Source organism: Trachypithecus francoisi, unplaced genomic scaffold, assembly GCF_009764315.1.
Source record: "Trachypithecus francoisi isolate TF-2019V2 unplaced genomic scaffold, Tfra_2.0 Lachesis_group21, whole genome shotgun sequence".
Lineage (NCBI taxonomy): Eukaryota > Metazoa > Chordata > Mammalia > Primates > Cercopithecidae > Trachypithecus > Trachypithecus francoisi.
Window position 1 is genome coordinate 28,166,922 of NW_022681467.1, and position 20,767 is coordinate 28,187,688.

Here is a 20,767-nt window from a genome sequence, read left to right on the forward strand (position 1 = left end):
CAAGGTTACTCCATGCCCTTTCACTAGTCAGTCGGTTGGCCAGCTCATGCTAGAGAGCTCACACCTTCGAGAGGCCACGCTGCTGCCAACAAGAGGGGCTGCTTCTCCCTGAGTGTCCATGACCTGCCAGGCACTGACTGTGCTAAGCCATCAGCACTGAGCCTCACAAAACCCTTTCAATGGCCCCATTTTACAGAGGAGACAGCAAAGGCTCAGGGGAGTCAAGTGACTTGTCCAAAGTCACATGGACAGGAAGCCTCATAGTTTCCTGGTGGCCAATTTCTACCAAGAAGGAGTGTATTAGTCCATTCTCCCACTGTTAAAAGGACATACCTGAGACTCGGTAATTTATAAAGGAAAGAGGTTTAATTGACTCACAGTACTGCACGGCTGGGAAGGTGTCAGCAAACTTGCAATCATGGCAGAAGAGGAAGCAAACATGTCCTTCTCACATGGCAGCAGGAGAGAGACGTGCCAAGCAAAAGGGGAAAAGCCCCTTATAAAATCATCAGATCTTATGAGAATGAACTCACTATCATGAGAACCGCATGGGGGTAACTGCCTCCATGATTTGATTACCTCCCACTGAGTCCCTCCCATGACATGTGGGGATTATGGAAACTATAATTCAAGGTCAGATTTGGGTGGGGACACAGCCAAACCATACCAAGGAGGGAAAGAGGAAGGGACAATCAATCAAAGGTGTTCAGAGGGAGGAAAGACCCGCTGTGTGCGGGGCGGCAAGAAAGGAGGGCCCGCATCACCAGCTCTGACTCTCTCAGGGCCCGACTTCGTCATCAGCCCACCTATTCTCCACTCATTCCTACATGTGTGCGCCTTCTCCAGGCGCCAGGCTCTTTGTTGGGCCTTGAGGGCTCAGAGGTGAACCACGCTCATCTCTGCTCTCACAAAGCTCATGACAGCAGGGCAGAATGGAAAGGGAAACAGATGGGCAGATACCACTTGCCTTGGTCCGTATTTATTAAAGGTCTAAGTAGGCCAGGCTCAGTGTTGGGCACTGAAGGCACCAAGTAAGTGAGAAGCTCAAGGTCCCTGCCCTTCTGAAGGATATGCTCTAGTGATGTCCAGCCCTGGCCCTCCAGAAACCCTGCTTGCATGATCCCTGAGCCCTGAACAAAAGGCAGAATTTCTCTGGAAAGACCGGGAGAAGCAGCAAATCTAGGGGTTCTCCATGAATCCTCCTTGGGCCTGGTGCTGGGTTACTGAGCAGGAATTTGTCTGGGAGAGCAGGGGACCCTGATTAGTGCCTTTCCTGGGGACTAAATCAGGGCCCTGGGAGGCCAGAGCTGTGCAAAGCGGTCATCTGGACTACAGGATGGTCAGCAAAGGCCAGCCATTCAGGATGCAGCTACAGACTCATGGGGCAGGAGACCCAGTAGAGGATCTCAGTCAGGATGGGCCACAGCTCTAACAGAAGGGAGGTGACTTGCCCAAAGCCCCCGACTCCACACCTGTGCTCCCCATGGACAGAAGCATCAGCTCAGAGCTAGCACTACCTCACTCCATCCTAGCCCCAGAGGAGGCCAATGTCAGCGTTAAGACCCATTTCCCAGCCCAGGAAATGGAGAAACAGAGCCGCAAAAGGACTTGCCCAAGAGCACCACCCACTCAAGACACAGGTAGAATCAGAACTGGGTGTTGCCCAGCACTTTCCGTCATCCGCTCACAACCCAGGATGGCAGATCCAGCCTGGTAGGGGTGACGCAGGATGGCACCCAGTCTTGGGGAGCAGCACGAGCCAGGGGCGCAAAAGGAAACTCTTTTCCTAAGCTTCCCCTGGTGGTCTGGGGGTTTACTCTTTGTTTTGGGGGCTTGTTCTAAATGCTAAACTTGGCTGACTCTGGGCACGCTGCCTATGGGTTAGCCCTGCTCTGCAAGGAGCAATAGAGTTAAAAATAAATAAACAAGCTGGGCACAGTGGCTCACATCGGTAATTCCAGCACTTTGGGAGGCCAAGTGGGCAGGCAGATCAACTGAGGTCCAGAGTTTGAAAGCAGCCTGGCCAACATGGTGAAATCCTGTCTCTATTAAAAATACAAAATTAGCCGGGCGTGGTAGGGGGTGCCTGTAATCCCAGCTACTCTGGAGGCTGAGGCAGGAGAATCAATTGAACACCGGTGACGGAGGTTGCAGTGAGCCGAGATTATGCCACTGCACTCTAGCCTGGGCAACAAAGTGAGACTCTGTCTCAAAAAATTTAACAAACAAACAAACAAACAAATATATGTTAAACCTTTGCAATCACCCTGAGATGTTAAACTGAGGGGCCCTTCTCAGTGTGAATGGCTGACAGGAAATCCCAGAATTGCCCCCATCTCAGCAGTCAGGAAGGAACAGCTTGGCCAAGAGTGGTGGCTCACGCCTGTAACCCCAACACTTTGGGAAGAGGAGGCAGGAGAATTGCTTGAGCCCAGGAGTTCAAGGCTGCAGTAAGCTATGATCATACCACTGCACTTTAGCCAGGGTGAGAGGTGAGACTCCATCTCTAAAAAGGAACAGCTCTCTCTCTATACACACACACACACACACACACACACACACACACACACACATACTTTTTTTTTTTTCCAGACGGAGTCTCGCTCTGTCGCCCAGGCTGGAGTGCAGTGGCGCTATCTCGGCTCACTGCAAGCTCCGCCTCCCGGGTTCCCACCATTCTCCTGCCTCAGCTTCCCGAGTAGCTGGGACTACAGGTGCCCGCCACCTCGCCTGGCTAGTTTTTTTGCATTTTTTTTTTTTGAGTACAGACGGGGTTTCACCGTGTTAGCCAGGATTGTCTCGATCTCCTGACCTCGTGATCCGCTCGCTTTTTTTTTTTTTTTTTGAGACGGAGTCTCACTCTGTCACTCAGGCTGGAGTGCAGTGGCTCAATCTTCGCTCACTGCAACCTCTGCCTCCCGGGTTCAAGTGATTCTTGTGCCTCAGCCTCCTGAGTAGCTGGGATTACAGGCGCCCGCCACCATGCCCGGCTAAATTTTTGTATTTGTAGTAGAGATGGGGTTTCACCAGGATGGCCTCGACCTCCTGACCTCGTGATCTACCCACCTCAGCCTCCCAAAGTGCTAGGATTATAGGCGTGAGCCCCTGTGCCCAGCTAGATTTATATTTTTATGTGGAATTTTTAAAACTACTGAATTCCCTTGGTAGAAATGAGAGTCAAAATAAGAGAATGAGGAAAAAAAAAGGAAAAAAAAAAGAATGGCTAAATAAATTATTAATAGAATATTTTACAGTCATTAAATAACTTCAAAGAAAATGTTAATGCTATGAGAAAATGTTCACAATGTAATGTTGGGGGAAAGCCAGCTACAGAGTACAATTACAATTAAAATGCACACATATATACATATATGTATGATCTATATAGAAAAACAGGCCTAGAGAGAAACATAACAAAATAGCACCATAGTTATCTCCGGGCAGTGGGATGACGGATGATTTTCATTTTCTCCTTTCTACCTTTTTGTAGTTTCCAAAGTTTACAATGAGTACAAATTGCATTTATAATTAGACATAAACCAAAAAAGCATGAGTTGGGCTGGGGCTGGATGGCAGGGTAGGGGCTCCACCAGCCTGGGTTTATCCCCTCCACAGCCAGGATGGAGCTGCTTGGGCACTGGGTACTGTCCTCACCAGCCGGCCCAGCCAGGCCTCCCGGCCTGCACCAAGGTTACAAGATTTACCGGGCATTGCTGTCCTCGGAGGCCCCAGCCATGGGACACTGCCCTTGAGGAATCCAACCCCTGCCCGGGGCCCTCTGGAGGGTCACTTGTAGGCCATAAATGTAGGTCACTTGTAGGCTGGGGACACTGGGAAATGAACCGCTCAGGGCTGAGAATCAGAACATTTATTATCTGCTGTATGAGAGAAGCCATCTTCTTTGTTCCTTTTGTTTGGGACGGCTGAGTATAGCAGGTGGGCTGGGGAGAGCTGGCCTTTGTCACCCTCCCACTGTGGCCCCGCAGGCTCTCTCAACCTCCCCATGTGGGAGTGGAGCACCCAGCTGGTCTGTTCTCCCTGGTCTTTCCGATCCCAGCGCTCTGGGTTTCTTCTAACCTGGGAGGTGAGGGCCCTGGGTGCTGACCTGCATCTTAGGGAAGACAACTGAGTTCACTTAAAAGCAGTGTTGGAAAGGCACTGACAGTGAGAGCCAGGCCGGCCTCCTACCTGGGACTCCTCATGCCCCCAACTCTTTGTCTTAGCACAGGGTGAGAAGCCAGTGGTCTCCAGCCTGGACCCCAGCACAGGTTTCCAGGGAAGGGGCTCCCTGCTTGCCAGAGCCAGCCGTAGAGTTGGGCAAGTTCAAGAACGGTGCCCTCACATCCTTCCAGCCCCAGCCCTGCCACTCCACCTTGGGATCCTGGAAGCTCTTGCCCTCCTCCTGGGCTATTTTAGCAATCAGGTCACCCGTTGGCTTGCTGTGAGCTTGAGGATGATGGAAACCCACAGGCCTTTTTTACAAAACTGGTGGTATCTCCCCCTCCTCCAGATGGCAGCCACAGGCAGGCTCCTCCGTGTAAGAGAGGGCCAGGCAGTGGCTTAGCAGTCCCCCACAGTGTGGGGCCCCTCTTTTCTCAGCAACTGAGGCCACAGGCTACCACCCACACCAACCCAGCCAGGGGTCCTGCAGATGTGGCTGACAGCAGGGAGGAGAGCCAGTCACAGGGCGTTGGGTGCCTGAGCACCCACACATGCCCACGCTGTGCTCCATGGGTGCTGCACACAAGGCCCTCAATCCAGTCTGCACGAGCCCCAGGCAGTGAGTCGATCCTCGTTTAGAGCAGAGCTGAGTGACCGGCCAAGGTCACCATGCTAGTATGCAGCACTCTGGAGCTGCCCCAGCAAAGCCCAAATCCATTCTGGCTGCACTGGTGTTTACCCAGGGCCCTGCCCTTGGTGGCCACTGGGTGTCTGGTTCCTGATCCAAGCTGCCAAATAAGTTCCCCTGATGGAACTTGGGGGAGACTTTGTGCCCTGGTTCTACCCACACAGCAGGGCCCCAGGTTCCTAGGACCACGCAAGGCCCAAAGCCTCTGTCTGATGACCCGTGGGTTCTGCTCAGAAGATTCTGATCACCTACCCCTATTTGGACTAAATCCTAAGTAGCCGCAGATGGGTCCCTCTGGCTGAAGGCTGCCCCAGGCTCCAGCTGCAGAATGCGGGCCAGTTCCCATTCACCCTCCTCCAGACACTTGAGAGGGAGCAGGTGGCCTTTCTGGCCAGCCCCAGCCAGGTGCCAGACCAAGAGCAGAGAGCCTGTGCTCAGGAGCCTCCACTCGACCCAGGGAAGAAAGACATAAACATGCACAGGAAAGGGCTTTTGGCGACAGTGCTGGGGAGGCCCAGTGACCAGGCCGGAAACACTGTAGGAGGTGGGAGGGAGACAAGGCCCTGCCCAAAGCTGGGAAGAGCAAGGTGTGGTCCAGGAATCAGACAGAAGCTGGTGTGGCTAGAAAAGCGCTGCCCAGGGGAAAACAATGCAAACCACAAGTGTGAGCCACACAGGGAATTTGAATTTTTCCAGGAGCCATGACAAAAACGTTTTTTTAAGGCTGGGCGCGGTGGCTCACGCCTGTAATCCCAGCACTTTGGGAGGCTGAGGAGGGTGGATCACGAGGTCAGGATTTCGAGACCAGCCTGGCCAAGATGGTGAAACCCTGTCTCTACTTAAAAAAAAGTTTTAAAAATTAGCCAGAGGCTGAGGCAGGAGAATTGCTTGAACCCAGGAGGCAGAGCTTGCAGTGAGCCAAGATCACGCCACTGTACTCCAGCCTGGATGACAGAATGAGACTCCTTCTCAAAAAAAAAGGTTTTTTAAAAGACGAAATGAGGCCGGGCGCGGTGGCTCAAGCCTGTAATCCCAGCACTTTGGGAGGCCGAGACGGGCGGATCACGAGGTCAGGAGATTGAAACCGTTCTAGCTAACATGGTGAAACCCCGTCTCTACTAAAAAATACAAAAAACTAGCTGGGCGAGGTGGCGGGCGCCTGTAGTCCCAGCTACTCGGGAGGCTGAGGCAGGAGAATTGCGTAAGCCCGGGAGGCGCAGCTTGCAGTGAGCTGAGATCCGGCCACTGCACTCCAGCCTGGGCGACAGAGCCAGACTCCGTCTCAAAAAAAAAAAAAAAGACGAAATGAAATTAGCCGGGTGTGCTGGTGCATACCTGTAGTCCCAGCTACTCAGAAGGCTGAGGCGGGAGGATCTTAAGCCCAGGAGGCAGAGGTTGTAGTGAGCTGAGATCATATCACTGCACTCCAGCCTGAGCAACAGGGCGAGACCCTGTCTCAATAAAAAATAAATAAATACAATTTAAAACAATAAAAAGATAAAGTTGGTTGGGTGTGGTGGCTCATGTCTGTAATCCTAGCACTTTGGAAGGCTGAGGCAGGAGGATCTCTTGAGCTCAGGAGTTCAAGACCACCCTGGGCAATATGGCAAAACCCCAACTCTACAAAAAATACAAAAATTAACTGGGCATGGTGCCACATGCCTATAGTCTCAGCTACTCAGGAGGCTGAGATGGGAGGATCACTTGAGCCCAGGAGGTTGAGGCTGCAGTGAGCCAAGATCATGTCACTGCACTCCAGCTTGGGCGACAAAGTGAGACCCTGTCTCAAAAAAAAAAAGGCCAGGCGCAGTGGCTCACACCTGTACTTCCAGCACTTTGGGAGGCTCAGGTGGGCGGATCACAAAGTCGGGAGATCGAGACCATCCTGGGTGACACAATGAAACCTCATCTCTACTAAAAGTACAAAAAAATTAGCCAGATGTGGTGGCATGTGCCTGTAGTCCCAGCTACTCAGGAGGCTGAGGCAGGAGAATCGCTTGAACCCAGGAGGTGGAGGTTGCAGTGAGCCGAGATTGCACCATTGCACTCCAGTCTGGGCGACAGAGCGAGACTCCATCTCAAAAAAAAAAAGATGAAATTAATTTTAATTATATATATATAATTAAACTATATTTGTATATATATATACACACACACATATATATATATAGTTTTGTTTTGTTTTTTAGAGATGGGGTCTTTTTGTTGCCCGAACTCCTGGCCTCAAGCGATCCTCCTACCTAGGCCTCTTAAAGTTCTGGGATTACAGGCATGAGCCACCACGCCCAATCTGATATATTTTATATAATCCAGTGTAATTAAAATATTATCATTTTAATATAGTCAATACAAAAATGAATGAGATGATTTACATCCATTTTTTGATACTCTGGCTTCGAGATCCAGTGTGTATTTTATAGACTGGCCACATTTCAAGTGTTTAGCAGCCACAGATGGTCATGACCACTGGCTGGGACTGCGCTGGGGCAGAGCACAGTGAGTGAAGGGGAGGAGATACGAGGTAAGGTTGAAGCAGTGGGAAAGGGTCACCTGGGATTTTATTCCAAGAGCTTTGAGAAGTCATGGTAGGGCTTTAAGCAGGGGCATCATGTGATCTGACTGCTGTCTTTGAAGCTGACTCTGGCTGCTGCCTGGAGGGCTTCGGAGCAGGTGAGACTGGCTGCCCAGTGAGATGCCCAGATGGGCAGAAGGTGGCCTAGAGCTGCGTTGATGGCAGCCGCAGAAGAGCTTCGGGGAATACTGACAAGGCTGTGGACAGGCAGTGAGACAGGGAGGAAGGCCTGGCCGTCTGCTTTTCCTCTCCCTCTCTTTGACCAAATTTCCATTCATGTAACCCTGTTCCTACAGCTGCCTTCCTTCCAGGAAGAGATCTGCACAGTTGCTATTTAGCAAAGCCTAGAAGAACCCAACCAGGATAATTTTGCCAAGGGCTAGAATTGAAATATCTGCCACCTTCTGTAGCTCACAGAATCACTGTATTTCTGAGCAAGAAGTCATTTTTTTTTTTTTTTTTTAGACAGAGTCTTGCTCTGTTGCCCAGGCTGGAGTGCAGTGGTGCAATCGCAGCTCACTGCAACCTCCACCTCCCAGGTTCAAGCGATTCTCCTGCCTCAGCCTCCTGTGTAACTGAGACTACAGGTGCGTGTCACCACACCCAGCTAATTTTTTTCTATTTTTAGTAGAGACAGGGTTTCTCCGTGTTAGCCAGGATGGTCTCGATCTCCTGACCTCATGATCTGCCTGCCTCAGCCTCCAAAAGTGCTGGGATTACAGGTGTGAGCCATGGTGCCAGACCTAGAAATCGTCTAGCCACTCAGTATCATACAGTGATTACGTGGTCTCTGGGGCTAGCCTGCCTGCTGTGAATCCCTGCTGCCCCTCTAACTAGCTGTGTGACCTTGGACAAAATACTTAACTCTTCTGGACTTCCATGTCTTCATCCGGACACCAGAGCATTAATCATCTGTATCTCTTGGGGTGACTGGGAGGGGTAAATGGGTCTGTAAGAGTGGTTACACCAAAGGCACTCCTGTTATCTATTATTGTTGATGTTGCCACTGTTATTAACCTACGAGAACACTGAGCCCTAGGGATAGGAAGGGACCTGTCCAATGTTACACAGCAAACCTGAAGCACGACAGGAAGCAGAATCTAAATTTTTAACTTCTAAGGCAGGGCACGGTGGCTCCCATCTGTAATCCCAGTATTTTGGGAGGCCGAGGCGGGTGGATCATTTGAGGTCAGGAGTTCGAGACCAGCCTGGCCAACATGGTGAAACCCCGTCTCTACTAAAAATATAAAAATTAGCCAGGCATGGTGGCGGGCACCTGTAGTCCCAGCTACTCAGGAGGCTGAGGCAGGAGAATCACTTTAACCGGGAGATGGAGATTGCAGTGAGCCAAGATTGCACCACTGCACTCTAGCCTGGGCGACAGAGTGAGGCTCCGTCTCTAAATAAATAAATAAATAAATGTTAAATTCTGGCTCTTACGCAGAGCTGCCTCTCAACTGAATTTGCTGGTTGTCCCTTCATCCGGACATTGACCATGTTCTCGCCATGTGCTGGCGCCATGTCCACAGCTTGGGGGAGACACTAAGATGGTACAAGCCTCATCTCTACAAAATCGAAGTTTTCCAGTTCAGAAGGAAGAGCTCTTTCTCAAGCACTCTTGGCCACAGCAGCAGGAAGCCTCAGTGCATGGAGAGAGTTGTGTGCTGGTAACAGGGCAATTAAAACAGTGCTGGCTGGCCGGGCACAGTGGCTCACACCTGTAATCTCAGCACTTTGGGAGGCTGAGGCGGGCAGATCACTTGCGGTCAGGAGTTCGAAACCAGCCTGGCCAACATGGTGAAACCCTGTCTCTACTAAAATATACAAAAACTACCTGAGAGTGGTGGCAAGCAACTTAATCCCAGCTACTTGGGAGGCAGAGGCAGGAGAATTGTTTGAACCTGGGAGGCGGAGATTGCAGTGAGCTGAGATCGAGCTATTACACTCAAAACTGGGGGATAAGGCAAGACTTCTCTCAATAAATAAATAAATAAACAAAAACAGTGCTGGCTGAAGAACCAGGAGATCCTGGGGTGCCCCAGCCTCTGCCCAACTTGCTCTGTGATGCAGACAAGGGGCTTGGCCTCTGTGGGACTCAGTGCCCTCGTGTGTGCTGAACTTGTGTTAACTGGGGGCAGACTCTAGGCCCAGACCGTGACTCCAAAGTGCACACAGCCGATTGCCAGGCAGGCTGGGAGGTGTAGCTAGAACTACAGGCATATGCCTCCAAGGACACAGATCCTATAGCTCGGATTTTCCTGGAACACTTCTGGCTGACCTGCTTCATAAAAGCCATGTGTGTACTGGATTACACATCCTCGGTTTTAAAATATAATTTATCACTATAATAAAGTCATGAGAGTCCAGTTCATCCATTTCACAGAAACATTTCCAAAGAAACTCTGGGGAACCTGCAAAGGACTGAAAAGTTGTTTTTCTGCCAAGGAAGGCCCTTAGAACCAAATGACAAATGGTGCTGGAAAAACTGGATATCTGCATGAGAAAGAATGAAACTGGACCCTTTCCTTACACCACACACAAAAATCAACTCAAAATGGATTGAAGCCAGGTGCGGTGGCTCACGCCTGTAATCCCAGCACTTTGGGAAGCCGAGGTGGGCGGATCACAAGGTCAGGAGATCGAGACCATCCTGGCCAACACAGTGAAACCCCGTCTCTACTAAAAATACAAAAATTAGCCCGGCCTGGTGGCGAATACCTGTAGTCCCAGCTACTCGGGAGGCTGAGGCAGGAGAATGGCATGAACCTGGGAGGCAGAGCTTGTAGTGAGCTGAGATCGCACCAGTGCACTCCAGCCTGGGCGACACAGCGAGACTCCATCTCAAAAAAAAAAAAAATGGATTGAAGACTTACACTTAAGACCTCAAACTATAAAACTCGTGGAAGAAAATATAGGGGAAAAGTTTCATAGCATTGGCCTTAGTGATAATTTCTTGAATATGGCACCAAAGACACAGGCAAGAGAAGCAAAAATAGACAAGAGGGAGTACATCAACCTAAAAAGCTTCTGCCCAGCAAAGGAAACAACCAGCAGAGTGAAAGGCAATCTGCTGACTGGGAGAAAATATTTGCAAACCATATATGCAATAAGAAGTTAATATTCGGCCGGTCACGGTGGCTCACGCCTGTAATCTCAGTACTTTGGGAGGTTGAGGAGGGTGGATTCACGAGGTCAGGAGATCAAGACTATCCTGGCCAACGTGTTGAAACCTTGTCTCTACTAAAAAGTACAAAAATTAGCTGGGCATGGTGGCACATGCCTGTAATCCCAGCTACTCAGGAGGCTGAAGCAGGAGAATCGCTTGAACCCGGGAGTCGGAGGTTGCAGTGAGTCAAGATTGTGCCACTGCACTCCAGCCTGGGTAACAACAGTGAAACTCCATCTCAAAAAATAAACAAATAGGCCGGGCTCGGTGGCTCACACCTGTAATCCCAGCACTTTGGGAGGCTGAGGCAGGCGGATCATCTGAGGTTGAGAGTTCAAGACCAGCTTGGCCAACATGGTGAAACTCTGTCTCTACTAAATAATACAAAAATTAGCCAGGTGTGGTGGCAGGCACCTGTAATCTCAGCTACTTGGGAGGCTGAGGCAGGGAGAATTGCTTGAACCCGGGAGGTGGAGGTTGCAGTGGGCCGAGATCACGCCACTGCACTCCAGCCTGGGCAACAGAGCAAGACTCCATCTCAAACAAAAAATAAAAAATAAATAAATGAAAAGAGGCCGGGCATGGTGGCTCATACCTGTAATCCCAGCACTTTGGGAGGCCAAGACGGGCAGATCACAAGGTCAGGAGTTCAAGACCAACCTGGCCAACATGGTGAAACCCTGTCTCTACTAAAAATATGAAAATTAGCTGAGTGTGGTGGTGGGCACCTGTAACCCCAGCTACTCAGGAAGCTGAGGCAGGAGAATCATTTGAACCAGGGAGGCGGAGGTTGCAGTGAGCCAAGATCTCGCCATTGCATTCCAGCCTGGGCGAGACTCCGTCTCAAAAAATAAAAATAAAAATAAAAAATAGGCAAAGGACTTGAATAGACATCCCTCCAAAAATGACATGCAAGTGGCCAACAAGAACAGGAAAAAGTGCTCAACATCACTGATCATCAGAGAAATGCAAATCAAAACCACAATGAGTCATCACCTTACACCTATTAGGACTGCCATTATAGAAAAAAAAAAAAAAAAGACAACAGTGTTGGCAAGGATGTGGAGAAGTTGAACCCTTGTGCATGGTTAGTGGGAATGTTAAATGGTGCAGCTGCTACAGAAAACAGTATGGAGGTTTCTCAAAAGATTAAAAATAGAACTACCATATGATCCAGGAATCCCACTTGCAGGTATTTTTCCAAAAGAACTGAAATCAGGATCTCCAAGAGATATGTGAACTCCCATATAGATTCCATCATTATTCACAATAGCCAAGAGGTAGAAACAACCTAAATGTCCATCCACAGATGAATGGATAAACAACATATGGTGGGTACACACGATGGAATATTATTTAGCCATCAAAAGAAAGAAAGCCTGTCATGTGCTGCCACATGACTTTAAGCTGTGGTTTAAAGTCTTGATCTCCTGACCTCGTGAACTTTAATGACTTTAAGCTAAATGAAACAAACCAGTCACAGGACAAATACTGCATGATTCCATTTATATGAGGAATCCAAAGTAGAAACAGAAAGTAGAAGAAATTTTTTTTAAAAAGACAAAAAAAATTTTAAGTAGAAAAAAGAAAGAAAAAAAATAGTAGAATGAGCCAGGCGTGGTGGCTCACGCCTGTAATCCCAGCATTTTGGGATGCCGAGGTGGGTGAATCACCTGAGGTCGGGAGTTTGAGACCAGCCTGACCAACATGGAGAAACCCTGTCTCTACTAAAAAGACAAAATTAGTCGGGCGCATGCCTGTAATCCCAGCTACTTGGGAAGCTGAGGCAGGAGAATCACTTGAACCTAGGAGGCGGAGATTAAGGTGAGCCGAGATCGCGCCATTGCACTCCAGCCTGGGCAACAAGAGCAAAACTCTGTCCTCCCAAAAAAGAAAAATAGTAGAATGGGGGTTTCCAGGGGCTAAGGGGCAGCGGGGAACAGAGAGTTGCAGTTCAATGGGTATAGAGTTTCAGTCACACAGATAAAGATGTCGGGAGGTCTGCTGCACAACATCGTGGTTATAGTTATAGTTAACAATACTTTAGTGTGCACTTAAAAATTTAAGAGGAGGCTGGGCGCGGTGGCTCAAGCCTGTAATCCCAGCACTTTGGGAGGCCGAGACGGGCGGATCACGAGGTCAGGAGATCGAGACCATCCTGGCTAACACGGTGAAACCCCGTTTCTACTAAAAAATACAAAAAAACTAGCCGGGCGAGATGGCGGGCGCCTATAGTCCCAGCTACTCAGGAGGCTGAGGCAGGAGAATGGCGGGAACCCAGGAGGCGGAGCTTGCAGTGAGCTGAGATCCGGCAACTGCACTCCAGCCCGGGCGACAGAGTGAGACTCCACCTCAAAAAAAAAAAAAAAAAAAAAAAAAATTTAAGAGGAGCCGGGGCCGTGGTTCATGCCTGCAATCCCAGCACTCTGGGAGGCCAAGGTGGGCAGATCACAAGGTCAGGAGTTCGAGACCAGCCTGACCAAAATAGTGAAACCCTGTCTCTACTAAAAATACAAAAAATTAGCTGGCTGTGGTGGCGGGCGCCTATAATCCCAGCTACTCGGGAGGCTGGGGCAGGAGAATCGCTTGAACCCGGGAGGTGGAGGTTGCAGTGAGCCGAGATCCCACCACTGCACACCAGCCCTGGAGACAATGCGAGACTCTGTCTCAAAAAAAAAATAAAATAAAAGATACACACACACACACACATAATATATATTATATATATATCATACATACATACATACATAAATATATATGTATTAGCTGGGTGTGGTGGCGCATGCCTGTAGTCCTAGCTACTCAAGAGGCTGAGACAGGAGGACTGCTTGAACCTAGAAGTTCAAAGTTACAATGAGCTATAATTTCATCATTACACTTCAATCTGGGTGACAGAGTGAGACCCTATCTCAAAAAAAAAAAAAAAGGCCGGGTGCGGTGGCTTACGCCTGTAATCCTAGCACTTGGAGAAGCCGAGGTGGGCGGATTGCCTGAGCTCAGGAGTTCAAAATCAGCCTAGGCAACATCATGAAACCGTGCCTCTACTAAAGTACAAAAATTAGCAGGGCGTAGGGCCGGGCGCTGTGGCTCATGCCTGTAATCCCAGCACTTTGGGAAGCCGAGGTGGGCGGATCATGAGGTCAGGAGATCGAGACCATCCTGGCTAACATGGTGAAACCCCATCTCTACTGAAAACACACAAAAAAATTAGCCGGGCAGTGGTGGGCAGCTGTAGTCCCAGCTACTCGGGAGGCTGAGGCAGGAGAATGGCGTGAACCCAGGAGGTGGAGCTTGCAGTGAGCCCAGATCACACCACTGCACTCCAGTCTGAGTGATACAGCGAGACTCTGTTTCAAAAATAAAAATAAAAATAAAAATTAGCCAGGCATGGTGGTGGCCACCTGTAGTCCCAGCTACTTGGGAGGCTGAGGCTGGAGAATCGCTTGAACCCGGGAGGCAGAAGTTGCAGTGAGCCGAGATCACGCCACTGCACTCCAGCCTGGGTGACAGAGCGAGGTTCTGTCTCAAAAAAAAAAAAGTACATCTTCAATTTAAATAGCTTTAGTTTTGTGGGAAAAACCATGAACCACAGTGTGCCTGTCCCTATTTCGTACTCTTGTTCCCTTTTACTCCCTCCTGAATTTCTCACCACACCAGGCCTTTGTGTTCTGGGACTCTTCCTTCTCTGCCCTCCCCACTCTCTCCCCTGCTCCCTGTGCACCCGCATCTAAACAGACCTAGCACAGGAGAGGGGACTGGTGAAGACGGCTGGTAGGAAGGCACTGGACTCCGGCTTTGAGAGCCAGAAGGCCTCAGGGAGTGAAGAATACGGGACCAGCAGGATCTAGGGGCTGAAATAAGTGGCCATAAAAGAAGCCCCCTCAAGCCCCAAGACTCCTTGGTAATAAGGGCTGGGCATCTCTCTGTGTCCCACCTCACATCCTGGGGTGGGTGGGGAGAGGAAGTAGGGAGGTGGGGAGGGGGGGACAAGCGACAAGCCCGCCCTCCTGAGGAGGCCCAGGGCTGGGACAAACGGCAGGAAGAGGCTGAGCTGGGCCCTCAGAGCCACAGAGGCAGGAGGGAGTGAAGAGGCCCTGCGGCTGCCGTGGGGACAGTCCAGCAGCCTCCTCCGGCTCCCCTCAAGACTGGCCGGAGGCATCTCAGCCCCCGAAGCCAACCACAGAGACAGCACAGGGCGGAAGTGGCTGGCGCCTCAGCCATAGCTGCCGGAGACGGTCTCAACGGCCACACGGTCCCCACATTCGGGGAGCCTCACCGCAGCCCCGTGGGCACAGAGACCCAGGTGGAGCTCCAAGAGACACATGAAGCACAGGGAGGCTAGGACAGCGGCTTCAAAACCACACACTGGTCTTTCTGCTGGCTTTTGGTCACCCCACACTTTCAGCAGACACAGGCTGCATTCCACCCACCTGCAGGCTCCTCTGCCCAGCACTCGTCTGTGCCGCCTGCCCCTGGCCATTATGGCTCCGGTTGCAATGACACGTTTGTCTGGGAGATTCTTCAAGGGCACATAAAATATATCTGCCTTTGCTCACTGTGGCGTCCCTGAAGCAAAGCAGAGAGCCCGCCAGGGTAACCACTCAGAGCTGAGTGGTGGTGGAATGAGTGAAAAGGCTGCAGCTGGAAGGGCTGGGAGGCGGGGGGCAGAGTGGGGGCAGCCAAGGGGTTTGGGGATCAGACAGGCTTGGGAAGAAAAGCTGGCTCAGACCCACTGGCTATGTGACCTGGCCCTGCAGGCCCAACTGTAAATGGGTCTAACCCCGCCCACCTCAATGGTCTGTGAGAGCTGAGCAGGGGAGACACTGTTCTGAAAAGACTGGGTCCCTGAAACTGTTGTCGTCGTTTAATCCAGCCATTTTTTTTAAAGTTTGTTTAAGAGACGGCGGTCTCCCTATGTTTCCCAGACTGGTCTTGAACTCCTAAGCTCAAGCAATCCTCCCACCCTGGCCTCCCAAAGTGCTGGGATTACAGGCGTGAGCCACCGTGAGCTCGGCCCCAGCTCTTTCATTTATGGACAGGACACTTCAGGGGAGGGATCCACCCTGTCTCATCTTGGTGTTTAATATTTAAATGCACCAAAAAAGGAGTGCAAATTGGTGCAAGCTTTTTTGGAAAGAGACTTTGATGTAATCTGCCTAAAAGTAAAATGCTCATGTCCAGCAACTCAGCCCTTCAGCTTCTAGGAATTTTGTTCTGCAGGAAAAAAAAAAAAATTTGTATTTGTGTGATTAAGATTGTTACTAGGTGGCAGGCAGGGGGAGGAAAGTATTCAGCGTTTCCAGAACCACCCACCAGGAGGCGCTTTGGTTCAGGGGCCCAATCAGGTTAGCCCAGAGCACCTGGATTTAAGTGGCAAAAACAAATGACAATCTCTAGCCCAATGTCTCAAAGAACATTCCAGTGTTTTACTTCATCTCACCCTGGAAACTTTTTTTTTTTTTTTGAGACAGAATCTCACTGTCACCAAGGCTTGAGTGCAGTGGTGCAATCACAGCTCACTGCAGCATCAACCTCCCAGGCTCAAGCAATCCTCCCACCTCAGCCTCCTAGGTAGCTGGGACTAGGTGCACATCACCATGCCTGGCTAATTTTTGTATTATTATTATCATTATTATTTGTAGAGAGAGGGATCTTGCTATGTTGCCCAGGCTGGTCTTAAACTCCTGGGCTCAAGCAATCCTCCTGCCTCGGCCTCCCAGTGCTGGGATTACAGGAGTGAGCCACTGCGCCTGGCCATGACCAAAACTTTTATCAGAGATAATATCTACTTGCTTGGTGCCCTCTCTGACCTTCCTCCTAAAGAATCCCCCTTCAAAAGGAAAAAAAAAAAGGCCATTCCAATTTGAGAGAGACTGTGGGGTCCAGAATAAACTAAGTTAAATGAAATCAAACCTGGACCATGGGCTGCAGGTGTGTTATTAACCCCCTCCCTCCTGTCCTACTGCCTCCTCAGCTCTGCCCTTTCACTTTCGTCCACGTCTCTAAACCCAGCCATTCTTCCTTCTCCCTTGGGTCTCGGTGTCTTCTGCCTGCCTCAGGTGTCCTTTCACACACTACCCACCTGCCTAGGGAATACTCCTTCTGGGTTCCTGGGCAAAACCACCCAGTTCTCCTCCTGAACCCTCCCCCAAAAGACTCCCTGCACGTTCCACCTCGTGAGGGCCAGGCTGTGCCCAGGTGAGGACACTCATCACCTCCACTTTTCCCATCACACTGGTGTGTGGAGCACCCACCCCCATCTGGGATGCAGAGGGAGGCTCCTTGCCCGGCAGCGCCTCTCGCTGGGCCTCAGTTTCCAAGTCTAGGGGACCCCCACACCTCTCTCAGTGCTGGCGTGCTGTACTTTACCCCATGTCAGCAGTTCTCATTCAGCTAGTCTTTCAAGGAGGAAAAAATAATTAAAAATAATATTTCTTTGTTCTGGCCTCCGGTCTGTTTACAATGACAGCTCATGAGGAACTGGGTTCTGAGCGAAAACAAACAAAATGCCTCCATTTTGTAGGGGGTGAGGTCTGGAGGAGAAAGAGGGAGATAGGAAAGAACCTGTGGTGGCCTATTCTCTCCCCGTGACAGGAAGGCCTTTGAACAACACAATTCTGATTGTGCTGTTGCTACCTCATTTCAAATCCTTCTGCCTGCCCCACCTTCCAGAAGCAGTGCCTGGCATGGTAGGGAAAGCCCCATCAGCTCTGGCCTGCACGACTGGTGCTCCAGCTTTAGCTGTCCTCCCGCAGCCCTGGGATCCCTGAGCCTAGAATACGCCACGCCCATCCCCCACCTTCCCTACCAGCCTAATTCCCCTTCCGCTGGCAACACTCAGGTTGGGGGGTCACATCTTCGAGACGCCTCCTTGCCCAACCCACTGAGGCAGGTGGCTTCAGGATCAGGGCTCCAGGTTTCCCCCACGCCCACCCCACTACACACACACACACCTGGGAGTTCCAGGGAGTACAGCTGCGAGGGCAGCAAGGACCACAACAATGCTGACCACAATAGTGGCTCCAGGAAGGCCTGTTCTTGTTCTGGGCGGGAGGCCCAAGGCAGTGGTGCTCCCCAGCAGCCTCCGGAAGCCCAGGGGAAGCCAGTTTCTATGTGGGATTCCCTGATTCTGGCCCATGGGCTTAGGAACACATTGTGTCCCTCCCCTCCCAGGGCACTGAGTCCCAGCTGTGGGGTCATCTGAGTCCCACAGCACACCTGCTCATTTGTTCATTCATTAGTTCATTCATTCATTCAACAAATATTTATTCAGTGCCAGGCTTTGGGCCAAGAGAAAGACACTAAAAAGGGCAACAGGTAAATACACTGTTGCACGTGATGCCAAGTGTCATAAGGCATGATGGGGTGTGAGAGGATGCAGAGCCAGGTGGCCAAGGAAGACCTCCTGGAGATGATGCTTGAGCTGAGACATGACTAATGAGGAGGAGTTAACCTGGGAGGCGACTGGAGGCCAGAGCAGCAGAGGGAGTGCAGGCATGGAGAGGCTGGCCAGACATGAGGCAAGAGGAGAAACAGAGGCTGGATCATGCAGGACTGTATGACAGGTAGGGAAACCGAGGCATGGAAACAGGTGACTCGCACATGGCCCTGCAACTAGTTAGATGCTGGCTTCCTAAGTGCCACCCACCCCAGGAACCAGGCCTTCCCATCTGAGCATGGGATGCCTGCACTGCTCTTCTTCACAGTGGAACAAAGGAATCCGGGTTTTTTTTGTTTTGTTTGTTTGTTTGTTTTGAGACGAAGTTTTGCTCTTGTTGCCCAGACTGGAGTGCAGTGGCATAATCTTGGCTCACTGCAACTTCTGCCTCCTGGGTTCAAGCGATTTTCCTACCTCAGCCTCCTGAGTAGCTGAGATTTACAGGTGCCAACCACCATGCCCAGCTAAGTTTTTGTATTTTTAGTAGAGATGGGGTTTCACCATGTTGGCCAGGCTGGTCTCGAACTCCTGACCTCAGGTGATCCACCTGCCTCAGCCTCCCAAATGCTTGGATTACAGGTGTGAGCCACTGTGCCCAGCCTCAAATGGTTCTTAATCACCTGGTGTCTGGCATGTGTCCACCCGGGGTTACCCAGGGCAGAGGCTGCATCATCTCCATCTCAGACGCCCAGGGCCTGGTGTATTGTAGGCGTTTAATAAACGCTTGCTGAATTGGATCTTGGTATCTCCAGGATGTAGGCCCCGGTGCTGCCCTTGGCCACATGGCTCCCTGAGTGTTAACTGAACCAGCAGGGTTGGTCTTGCAGCATGTGCATCTCATTCAGGCCCACTGTGTTTTCTGGCTCTCACTGCTAAGAGTCCGTGCAGAAATGTGGAGTCTCAGCAGTGCTGAGAGCACTGTGTGACCCCAAAGAGCCCTGCCTCTCAGCTCCCCACATTGGTTTCACCTCTGATTTGGACCTCTCTAGCTCAAAACTCAATGGTGGAAGCTTGACATCACCTTTGGCAATTCAGAGGCTATTACGTGTCAGCTCTATCTACCTTGTCGGTGCCTGAGAGAAGCAAACCCCACCTCATAAGCATATATCAAGCAATCACTTATTAAGTACCTCCTAGGTTCAGGATCTTTTAGAAAGCCCCGCTTAGAGAGGTGCCATGGGGAATGGCTCTGGGCCTTCCCATAGGCCGGTTTATCAGCTCTCACAGAGGAGCGCAAACCACCGGCTCAGGAAGTGCAGGTGCAAATGAGAGAGGAAGGGCGTGGTTGGCAGCCCCTCTTTCCCTGGGCAGTCTGAGTCACATTCCGCCTCTCCCAGTGTTACAGGGTTTGTGAAATGACCACAGCTCCCCACTCTTCTGAGGAGAAACCGGAGGTAGAGGAGAAACCACAGGGTAGTGCAGGGGGAGGAGCTCTGCCTCCCCTCCACACCCTTCTAAAACTGTTAACATGTCCTTCCAGCAATCACCGGTGTCAGCCGTGGGGTGTGTCAGAATTCTGGAAGCCTAGAATTCCAGGAATTCACCATCCAGATGGTGAGACAGATGCATAGAGAAGTGCAGTGCAGGCTGGGTGTGGTGGCTCACACCTGTAACCCTAGCACTTTGGGAGGCTGAGGTGGGAGGATCACTTGAGCCCAGGACTTCTACAGACTGCCTGGGCAGCAGTCTCAATAGTGAGACTGCCTCTATTAAAAATAAAAAAGAAAGAAAGAGAGAAAGAAGTGGCTGGGTGCAGTGGCTCACGCTTGTAATCCCAGCACTTTCGGAGGCCGAGGCGGGCAGATCACCTGAGGTCAGGAGTTCAAGACCAACCTGGCCAACATGGTGAAACCCCATCTCTGCTAAAAATACAAAAATTATCAGGGTGTGGTGGCACATGCCTATAATCCCAGCTACTCAGGAGGCTGAGGCATGAGAATTGCTTGAACCCAGGAGGCAGAGGTTGCAGTGAGCCGAGTTGGCGCCATTGTACTCCACCCTGGGCAACACGAGCAAAACTCGGTCTCAAAAAAATAATAATAATAAATAGAGAGAAGTGGCTGGGCGTGGTGGCTCACGCTTATAATCCCAGCACTTTTGGAGGCCAAGGTGGGCAGATCACCTGAGGTCAGGGGTTCGAGACCAGCCTGGCCAACATGGTGAAACATCGTCTCTACTAAAAATACAAAAATCAGCCAGGCATGGTGGCGGGCACCTGTAATCCCAGCTACTCAGGAGGCTGAGGCAGGAGAATCACTTGAACTCGGGAGGCGGAGGTTGCAGTGAGCCGAGATCGCACCACTGCACTACAGCCTGGGGGATAGAGCAACACTCTGTGAACAAAGAAAAAAAAGAGAGAGAGAGAGAGAGAGAAGTGCAGTGCAGGTATCCGGTGCTCAGATGGGTACGCCTGTCAGGGCACTGTGTCGGGGACAGAGATGGTTGCCTCCATCCTGGGACAGTGTCCAACATAGCGCAAGAAATGGGCTGGGTGGGGCATAATGCCAGCGATGACAGCAACCACCCCGAGTGGTGCTGGCTGTCGTAGACTGTGGCTCACTATGGGTGCCAAACACACATACTTTGCTGCATTTACTCCACTAGCCCCAGAGTTGCCACTGCTCCCATTTCAAAGATGGGGAAACCGTGGCAGGGAGGCAGAAACTTGCCCGTGGGCCCCCAGACAATAAGAGTAGGGCTGGAGGGAGGAACCTGGCAGGCCGGTTCCAGAGACCTCCCTCT